The 9,289-nt window shown below is 46.7% G+C and overlaps 1 pseudogene; it reads right to left on the minus strand.

Moving 5' to 3' along the window:
* Positions 1-5,380: 5,380 nt before the first annotated feature.
* LOC147685164 (uncharacterized) lies at positions 5,381-7,695 on the minus strand (annotated as a pseudogene).
* Between the last annotated feature and the right edge of the window lie 1,594 nt (positions 7,696-9,289).

The following is a 9,289-nucleotide window of genomic DNA, read 5'->3' on the forward strand; positions in this document are numbered from 1 at the left end:
ATTTGAGTGGAATTTTGGGGGATGAAGTAGGAGTTTCAATAAAGAAGTAAAATAAAACAGTAGAAAAGTAACAAAAACACAGTGAAAGTAGAAATAAATCACACAATATAAACTTAGGGACAGAGAGACCGAGATAATAAATAAAAAAAGTCAGAAAAACTGTGAAAATAAGTAAAGTTTGCAAAGATTAAAGTGGGATAGAAAACTAGGCCCAGAACCATAGTAAAGAGTGAAAAACAAGATGGCCGCGCCCGTCGTGACCACGTGGGTAAGTTTGTGCGATATTTCCCGCTAACACGCACTTGTCGTCGCGAACAAGTAGAAAGCGTTCCCGAACATGACATGCACAACGCGAACACATTATACGCGACCCGGAACAGGAAATAAGGCAACGTGAGTGGGCGGTAAAATTTAAAAAACAAGATGGCCGCGTCCATAGCCCACCGCATGGGTAACTACGCGATCTACAATCCCCCGAGCACGCAGACAGCGCCCCGAACACGCAAAATGCGCTCCGGAACAAGAAAAACACCACGCGAACGGGTTCGGCAAGCAACTACACACGCTTGCGAAGCTACGTGAAGCTCGCGTAGTGCGAGAACGTCTTCGCGTAGCTTTGCGTAGTGCGACTACGCATACTATGCCCAGGCCTAATCCTTACACTTCCACCAAACACTCTGTCACTGCTGTTTCAGTATTGTAGTGAGCCATTCAGCAGTATGTGCTTATCTATGCACTGTGCTAAAACTGAAGCACTTATAAATTCAGTCAGGCACTCTCCTTGCAGACTTGTAATCATTCAGTCAGAGTCCAAGTACTCATGCAGCAAATTAGGCATTGGAGCATGGACTGCTTCTAACCCCTATACACTATGCATGCAGTCTTCTATGCACGTGCAAACTTGTCTTTTATACCTTCAATTCCCCAGTCTGTATCCTTACACTTCCACCAAACACTCTGTCACTGCTGTTTCAGTATTGTAGTGAGCCATTCAGCAGTATGTGCTTATCTATGTTCTGTGCTAAAACTGAAGCACTTATACATTCAGTCAGGCACTCTCCTTGCAGAACTGTAATCATTCAGTCAGTACCCAAGTACTCATGCATCAAAGTAGGCCTTAGGGCATGTACTGCTTCAAACCCCTATACACTCTCCATGCAGTCTTCTATGCACCTGCAAACTTCTCTTTTATACATTCAATACCCCAGTCTGTATCCTTACACTTCCACCAAACACTCTGTCACTGCTGTTTCAGTATTGTAGTGAGCCATTCAGCAGTATGTGCTTATCTATGTTCTGTGCTAAAACTGAAGCACTTATACATTCAGTCAGGCACTCTCCTTGCAGAACTGTAATCATTCAGTCAGTACCCAAGTACTCAGGCATCAAAGTAGGCCTTAGGGCATGTACTGCTTGAAACCCCTATACACTATCCATGCAGTCTTCTAAGCACCTGCAAACTTGTCTTTTATACCTTCAATTCCCCAGTCTGTATCCTCACACTTCCACCAAGCAGACTGTCACTGCTGTTTCAGTATTGTAGAGAGCCATTCAGTAGCATGTTCTTATCTATGCACTGTGCTAAAAGAGAAGCAGTTATAAATTCAGTCAGGCACTCTCCTTGCAGAACTGTAATCATTCAGTCAGTACCCAAGTACTCATGCAGCTAAGTAGGCCTTAGGGCATGGACTGCTTCAAACCCTTATACACTATGCATGTAGTCTTATATCCACCTCCAAACTTGTGTTTTATACCTTCAATTCCCCAGTCTGTATCCTTACACTTCCACCAACCACTCTGTCACTGCTGTTTCTGTGTTGTAGTGACCCTTTCAGTAGTATGTGCTTATCCATTAACTGTGCTAAAAGTGAAGCCCTTATAAATTCAGTTAGCCACTCCCCTTGCAGAACTGTAATCATTCACTCAGTACACAAATACTGATGCAGGAAAGTACGCCTTAGGGCATGCACTGCTTCAAACCTCTATGAACTATGCATGCAGTCTTGTATCCACCTGCTCACTTGTGTTTCACACCTTCCATTCCCCAGTCTGCATCCTTACACTTTCACCAAGCACTCTTTCACTGCTGTTGCACTGTTGTAGTGACTCATTCATCAGTGTGTAGTAATCCATTCACAGCATTAAAACACTAAGGGGCAGATTTACAATAACTGGTGCATCCCCAGGGATATGTCAGTTATTGTGCACCATGCCACCACCTCCATGGATGCGCCACATTTACAATGCAAACAAAACAGGTGATGGACAGAATGTGGATCAATGTCACACATTCACCCCAGTCCAAAGATCTGGACCCAAATCCATCATTTTTTTGCACTCCACACCACCCTGGGTTAGACAATGGCGATATGCAAATCAGCTCTGACCCTGTGCCCCATGGGAACAGTCCAGTCCGAACTACAAAAGCCATGTCCTTCCCAGAACGGAATCAAGCATCTGAGGACCGGACCGGTTTCGAGGTAACACCTCTCATCAGCCCGGCTAGCTTGACTCCAGTGGTGTGGAGTGCCTGGGACCCACGTCTGAGCATCCCCAGCGCACTTATGGCGGCAATTGCAAACAAAACAGGTGATGGACAGAATGTGGATCAATGTCACACATTCACCCCAGTCCAAAGATCTGGGCCCAAATCCATCGTTTTTTTGCACTCCACACCACCACCAGGAGGAGGCGGAGGGAAGGCTGCTCAATACTGAGGCGCTGACGCTGTGGAGGCAAGGACACAGAGCAGTTACCTACGAGGGAGGTGTCGGTGAGTGGGGCGCTGGTGTGGCCGGGCTCGCTGGGCCGGGCGGCCTGAGGCTTGTGGGGTGCTCTGCCCATAGACTGTGGCGGCGCCCTGGTTCAGGGCAATAGCCCTGGACCTATGGGGTCCCAGCTCCACGCAAAAAACTGCGCCCGTGGAGAAAGGATTCCAGCCATTGCCACGCCTTACCACCACTCCACCTTCCCTCAAGCACTGAAGCAGAGTGTGATGTGCCACCGTGTCAAACGCGGCACTGAGGTCAAGAAGAATCAGTGCCGCTGTTTGACCTTCATCTACATGTTTCCGCAACGTCTCCGTGGAGTAGAGTAACGCTGACTCCGTGGAGTGGCGGGCGCGGAAGCCTGCCTGAGTGGAATGTAGCAGTTAGTGGGTTTCAATATGAGCCGAAAGGCATTTATTGACCAACTTTTCTGCTATTTTCAAAATATAGGGAAGGAGTGAGATAGGCCGTAGTTACTCATTTGAGTTATACTAATCTGTGGTTTCTTCTTGAGTGGGAGTACCACCGCTTGTTTCCAAGTTGTCGGTACCCCGCCAGAGTCAAAAGACAGGATAAGAAGATGCCTGATAAACGGCGCTAACGTCTCCATGTTGCCTCACATAATTTTGGCTGGGGCCGGATCTCTAGGAGAGCCAGATTTTATGCCTCCGGCCACTTTAACCAGTTGGCCTAGGTCCGGGGCTGTAAAAGCACACAGACTATCAGTGACCAAGGGTCCCTCCTCCATGGGTGTATTACCACTGGCCCGAGCTCTGGCCGTGCTGGGAAAAGCAGAGTAAATATCCTGCACCTTACTATGGAAAAAGTCGGCTATCTGATTGCAAGATGGCACAGAGGTCACCACTCGTTCTTCAAGAGAGGCCAATGAGGATAACTCCTTGTATACTACAAATAGTTCTTTAGCGGAGCAATCAGCTTTGTCGATCCGCTCAGTGTAGTAAGCAGCACGGGTTTTCCTTATCCAAGCGTGATACTCTCTAAGACTCAGTTTGTATGCCCTCTCATGGTCAGGCAAGTACCCCTGTCTCCAAATCTTTTGTGACGCTTACAGGCTGTCTTAGCCCTTTTTAAGATTAAAGCAGGGTCCTCAATTTCATTTGATTGAAATCCTTCTAAATTTTTGGTATCGCCGGCGTGGTCTTATATGTCTCTCACCCGATGTCATCTAATATCTCACCACTATGTTAGGCATGGTTCCTGATTCAATGTCTCGGTTCTTGTCACAGTAGATATGAGCTTCAGCGTCCTATATGACCAGGCTCCCCAGTTGTAGGGTCTGGAACCTCTTCATTCAGATAATGTTTCCTTTTTTCCAACTTTTTACGAGGTCTGTACGTTTAATTTCTCTCTTGACCCCGCTGAAGAGTGTACCACATAACCTCCGTGTCGACCTTATTTAGATGTGCAGATATCTATTTTGTTCTATCATAGGTGACAGTGCTGTTTCTAAAGTTTTCCACTCGACACGGAGGTTCTGTGGTACACTCCTCAGCGGGGTTTTAGAACTGGATATGTTCTATGGAAGAGATAAAATGCCTTATAAACGTCCGCTGTCGTCGTAACCTTGTGTCCTATTCGATGTTTGATAAGTCTCGCTGAGGAGTGTACCACATAACCTCCGTGTCAAGTGGAAACCTTTAGAAACAGCACTGTCACCTATGATAGAAGAAAATAGATATCTGCACATCGAAATAAGGAAAAATTAACCGAACACCAAAAAGGAGAGGGAACCGTTAACACAGAATTAATCTATACAAGAGAGGAATTAAACGTACAGACCTCGTAAAAAGTTGGAAAAAAGGAAACATCATCTGAATGAAGAGGTGCCAGACCCTACAACTGGGGAGCCTGGTCATATAGGAAGCTGAAGCTCATATCTACTCGATACCAAAAATTTAGAAGGATGCCAATCATATGAAATTGAGGACCCCGCTTTAATCTGTCCTGAGGAAGGTGTGACCTTATCTACAGTACTTACACTGAAACGCATCGATGCATTGAATAATAGAGAATCCAAGTAAAGCCTAGAGGATAACATCAACATGTCAATCTATGAACTCTGGTAGTAATATATGAATTGTTTAAGGCTATTGGATCTCACAAATCGGTAGAAACATCTTTCCAACCATCAGAGTATAAGGGGTGTTCTGGTTGTTTTGTAAAAAAATATTTTTTAATTGGAAATTATTGTAATGTGAAATGTATTTTATGTATTAGGTGTTTTTTTTAGGTATTGCTTTGATAAAAAACCTTTTTATGTATTCTATTTAACTGTATAATATGTCTGTACATTGTATGCTTTCAGAATATTTGTTTCTTCTGAAATTTTAACATGAAAAAATGTGATTATATTTTAATAAAAGAGTGTAAACATTATATTTTAGTTTTGGCCTGTTTCCTAAGAGCACATGCACGGATAATATGTGTTCGTAGTGATATTACCATATAAATTGTTGTCCTGAAGTTAGTCCAGGGATACTCCTCAGACTTGCTTGGTCATTTAGTACCCTGTTCCCTGGAACATGAGGGGTCTTCTCTCTTACCTTGACCAAACAAAAAAGTCTCCAACGGGAACAAATAAACAAAAAAAATTAACGGCAGGAGCAACGGTGCTCCTGTTTGCACCTGCAAATCAAATCAATTGATTGTTCCCCATAGCACAATGTCTCTTTACAAAATTACAAAATTCACAACAAATTATCAGGTCTCCAAAATCGGGACGGATGTCCGGATGCGGACTGGATGATGCTGTTGAAGTGCTGGCAACAGCTGGTGGAGGGTCGTCCCACAGCCTATCACATGAAGCTCTCACATAATTGCGAGGATGAAGAGTCTTCACGTGTCGAACCATGCTGGCGGTTCCAAATGAATATTTTTTGCTCGGATCTCCTCTAGAAAGTGTGGTCCCACACACCTTGCGGTGACCTTGGCAGCATTCACCTTCTTTTTCCCATCTGGAAATGTGAAAAATGTCGTGATTAAAGCTTCTTTCCTTTTTGGCTGTGCATCCTCAGCCAGAAATTCCTCTTCTGAAGAGTGTTCAGAAGTATCTTCTTCCTGATGTGCAGCCATATTAAAGTTGTCTTCTAATACACAGGAGCTTCAGAAAACAGATGATTCTTCAGTGAAAGTCAAAGAATAATGATTAAAATGGGTGGGGTCTTTCAACAGTTGAAATAGAAAGTATTATGAACCAATCAAATCTCTTGTTTTGAAGGCACATGGCATGCGCGTACGGTACGCTTACAATGCGCGTACATACGACGTACCCACGCGATTTACGTAATTGCTTTTAAAAGTAATATACGCTTATTAAAAGTAAATAAAAACTATTTTCATGATTATCTCAGATAATGTCTTGCCTTAATATTTACATTAAATACATAGATAAATCTTTTTAAACATTAAGAAACTTTCGCGGTGTACGAGTACGGTGTGCCGTACAAATGTACATGACGTCACGCGGTAGCACCGATGTGACGCAGAACATCAAAACGTATTCGTAACGTATGCTTGGGTACGCGTACAGTACGATTACAGATACAAAGGATGGTGCGAGCACCGTACAGGTACCGTACGTTTACCACAAAAAAAATGCAAAAAAGATATATAGAATTTAATTTTAATATATTGAACTTTGTTTTTTTACAGAAAATTATTTTTGAATTTTGTTTTTTTATTATTTTACATAAAAAATATGTAATGTAATTTAAAAAATAAAATAACTACACATAATTATTATAAAAATGTGGGGGCGTGGCTACGGTGCGTAGCGGAATGGCTGCCTTGTGAGGGAGCTCCGCGCGCCGGAATCCTATACCGGGCGATTACCATCCTTAATCCTGCTGGGCACCGAGTATAAACCCGTCTGGGGGTTTTATGGAGGCAGCGGCACATTATGAGGCGGCACAGTTGAATTGAGCCCCGCGCTTTCACCCTGAACTTTCGAGACTTGTGGATCGCGGAACGATTAACAAAATGGTGGCGCCACGCTGGGAGATCTGAGCGCACCCTAGCTGACTGCATCAATGGAGTGATAGTTGTGTGTGGCTGACGCCGAGGTGCGTAAAGCACTTCCAGTATCTGAGCCTGGTCGGAGGCTGACTCTCGGCGACTGTGATATACCTTGAGGAGGCGGAGAGTACCTGTCTCCGTGATGGGCCATGCCCATCTGAGAACCGCATATCATCCCACTGGCGGTTCCAGACCTGCGCTGCCTGGCTGCCTGGAGTGGAATTGACGGCCTGCCACTGCGGTCAGGAGGAGGCGGAGGGAAGGCTGCTCAATACTGAGGCGCTGACGCTGTGGAGGCAAGGACACAGAGCGGTTACCTACGAGGGAGGTGTCGGTGAGTGGGGCGCTGGTGTGGCTGGGCTCGCTGGGCCGGGCGGCCTGAGGCTTGTGGGGTGCTCTGCCCATAGACTGTGGCGGCGCCTTGCGGGTCTTGTGCGGCGGGGCCTAGGGGGGGCTGCGGTCGGGGCGGCGCTGCTCACAGTGCCAGACCGGGTGCTGTGCTGTTTGCGGGGCCGGTGGGGAACTTCCTGTCGGCTGCCTTGCTCCGCTTTTGGGCCGGTCTCAGTCACGGGTGGGTGAGGTGCTGCGGGGGGCCTTGAGGCAGCTGTGGATGGTGGCCGGCCTGTATGGGGCTGTAAGTGTCTGCCCCAGGTGTTTTGAATGGCGAACTGGCGGCGAGGAGCAGAACCTTATTGAGTTTTGACACGCAGGCATACTGCCAGTAACACTGGCCCTCACAGCGATCTACGTAGCGTTGTGTGGTAGAGGCACCCAGCAAAGAGTGAGGAGGTGCAACGGGGTACTGTGAGGCTGTCTGGGCAGGACTTTCATGCTGCTTGCTCTCTAACTGCTTGTCGGTACTATCAGCCTGCTGGTTCATGTGGTGTATCATCATGGGCAAATCGGAGCCCAAGCAAGCGAAGTTGGCCTTCGAGAGCATGCAGCAGACACGAACAGTGGAAGGCTCGGGCGAACAGGGGGAATCTAGACGTGGGTCGTCTACACCTGATGAGGCCAAAGACGATAACAGAACTACACTCCTCGAGCTGTGTGCAGGGATGAAGTCCATTGACAGCAAAATAGACGCTTTGGCGACCGGTACCGATATCGTAAAAAAGAAGGTGGATAAGCATGAGCACCGGTTAGACGTCTTGGAGAACCGTATGTCTGATGGTCATGATGCGCAGGCTGAGACTCGCACTCAGATCCTACAAATGGAAAAGGTCCTGGAGGTGATCAGCACAAAGAATGAGGACCTGGAAGCGCAATAACATAAGAATTATTGGCCTTTCAAGACCACGCCCATATCCTAGATGGTACCTTTCATTGATGGCATGTTGCGCAAACTTTTTGGGACTGCTCTATCAAGTATGATGATTGTGGAGAGGGCACATAGATCGCTGGGGCCCAGGCCCAAGCTGGGTGCGCCGCCGCGTCCGATCATCGCATGACTGCCTAATTTTGCAGACAGAGATTCTATCCTAAGAGAAGCAAGGGCAAAGGAATGGGTGGTGTACAAAGGTGGCACGTTATCCTTCTTCCCTGACTATACTCAGGCAGTTCAGTCAGCACGTCAGGAATTTGTCCCGGTGAAAAAGTTGCTGAGGGAGGCGGCGGTGCCCTACGCTATGTTCTACCCGGCCAAGCTGAAAATCACTCACGAGGAGCAGTCTCATTTCTTCACAGATGCGAAATCTGCATTGAAGTTTACGAAACATACTGAACTGATGTGCCTTCTTGATCTGAGCAAAGAACTGATGTCCTAGGCAGTACATTCTGTCGGGGTGGGGGGTGGGCGGGGGCGCCCATTGTAATTGTTGCTTTCCTGGGGGTCCTGGATGAGGTTTTGCAATGATCCTAACGTGGCTATTTGAGTGGGACTTAGCAGTTGTAATATGGAAATAGTTCCGGCGGCCGCACCTTGGTGCGTATATATGCTGCTGTACCTCTTCCCCAAGAGGGTATTACCCGTATGGTTGTAGTAAGGTGGGGGGGTGCTGGTCTCCACCTGATTGGGTGGTTGGAGTGGGTGGTGGGGGGCAGTGGGGTTTGTGAAGTTTTTGTATGTTATGAGTTCTCTGAGTATTGAAGTCAGTCACAGGTGCGAGATAAGATGCATGCTGAACACAGCGCTAGTGTTGTTTGGCAGTCGCTTGCGTGGTCTCCCTGGGGGCTCTTTGTCACAAACCGCTATTATTAGGATTATGTATGTTTAATGGCTGATAACTGTGTAATGTTAACTTGTTATGTTCGTGGCCTCAATTCTCCCAAAAAGGTACGGCAGGTGTTAGCATATCTAAATAGACTGGGGGTACAGGTGGCGCTGTTGCAGGAGACACATCTGGCTCTGCTTGTGGCATGTGGGACACTGGGCAGGTGGGCGAGTTTTCGACTTGCTGCCTCGTATTCCTCCTATGCGAAGGGTGTGTTGATATTGGTGAAGAAGGGGGTGGACTTCAAGTGTTGCACACATATACAGACAATGA

This window comes from Lissotriton vulgaris, chromosome 10, assembly GCF_964263255.1.
Source record: "Lissotriton vulgaris chromosome 10, aLisVul1.2, whole genome shotgun sequence".
Lineage (NCBI taxonomy): Eukaryota > Metazoa > Chordata > Amphibia > Caudata > Salamandridae > Lissotriton > Lissotriton vulgaris.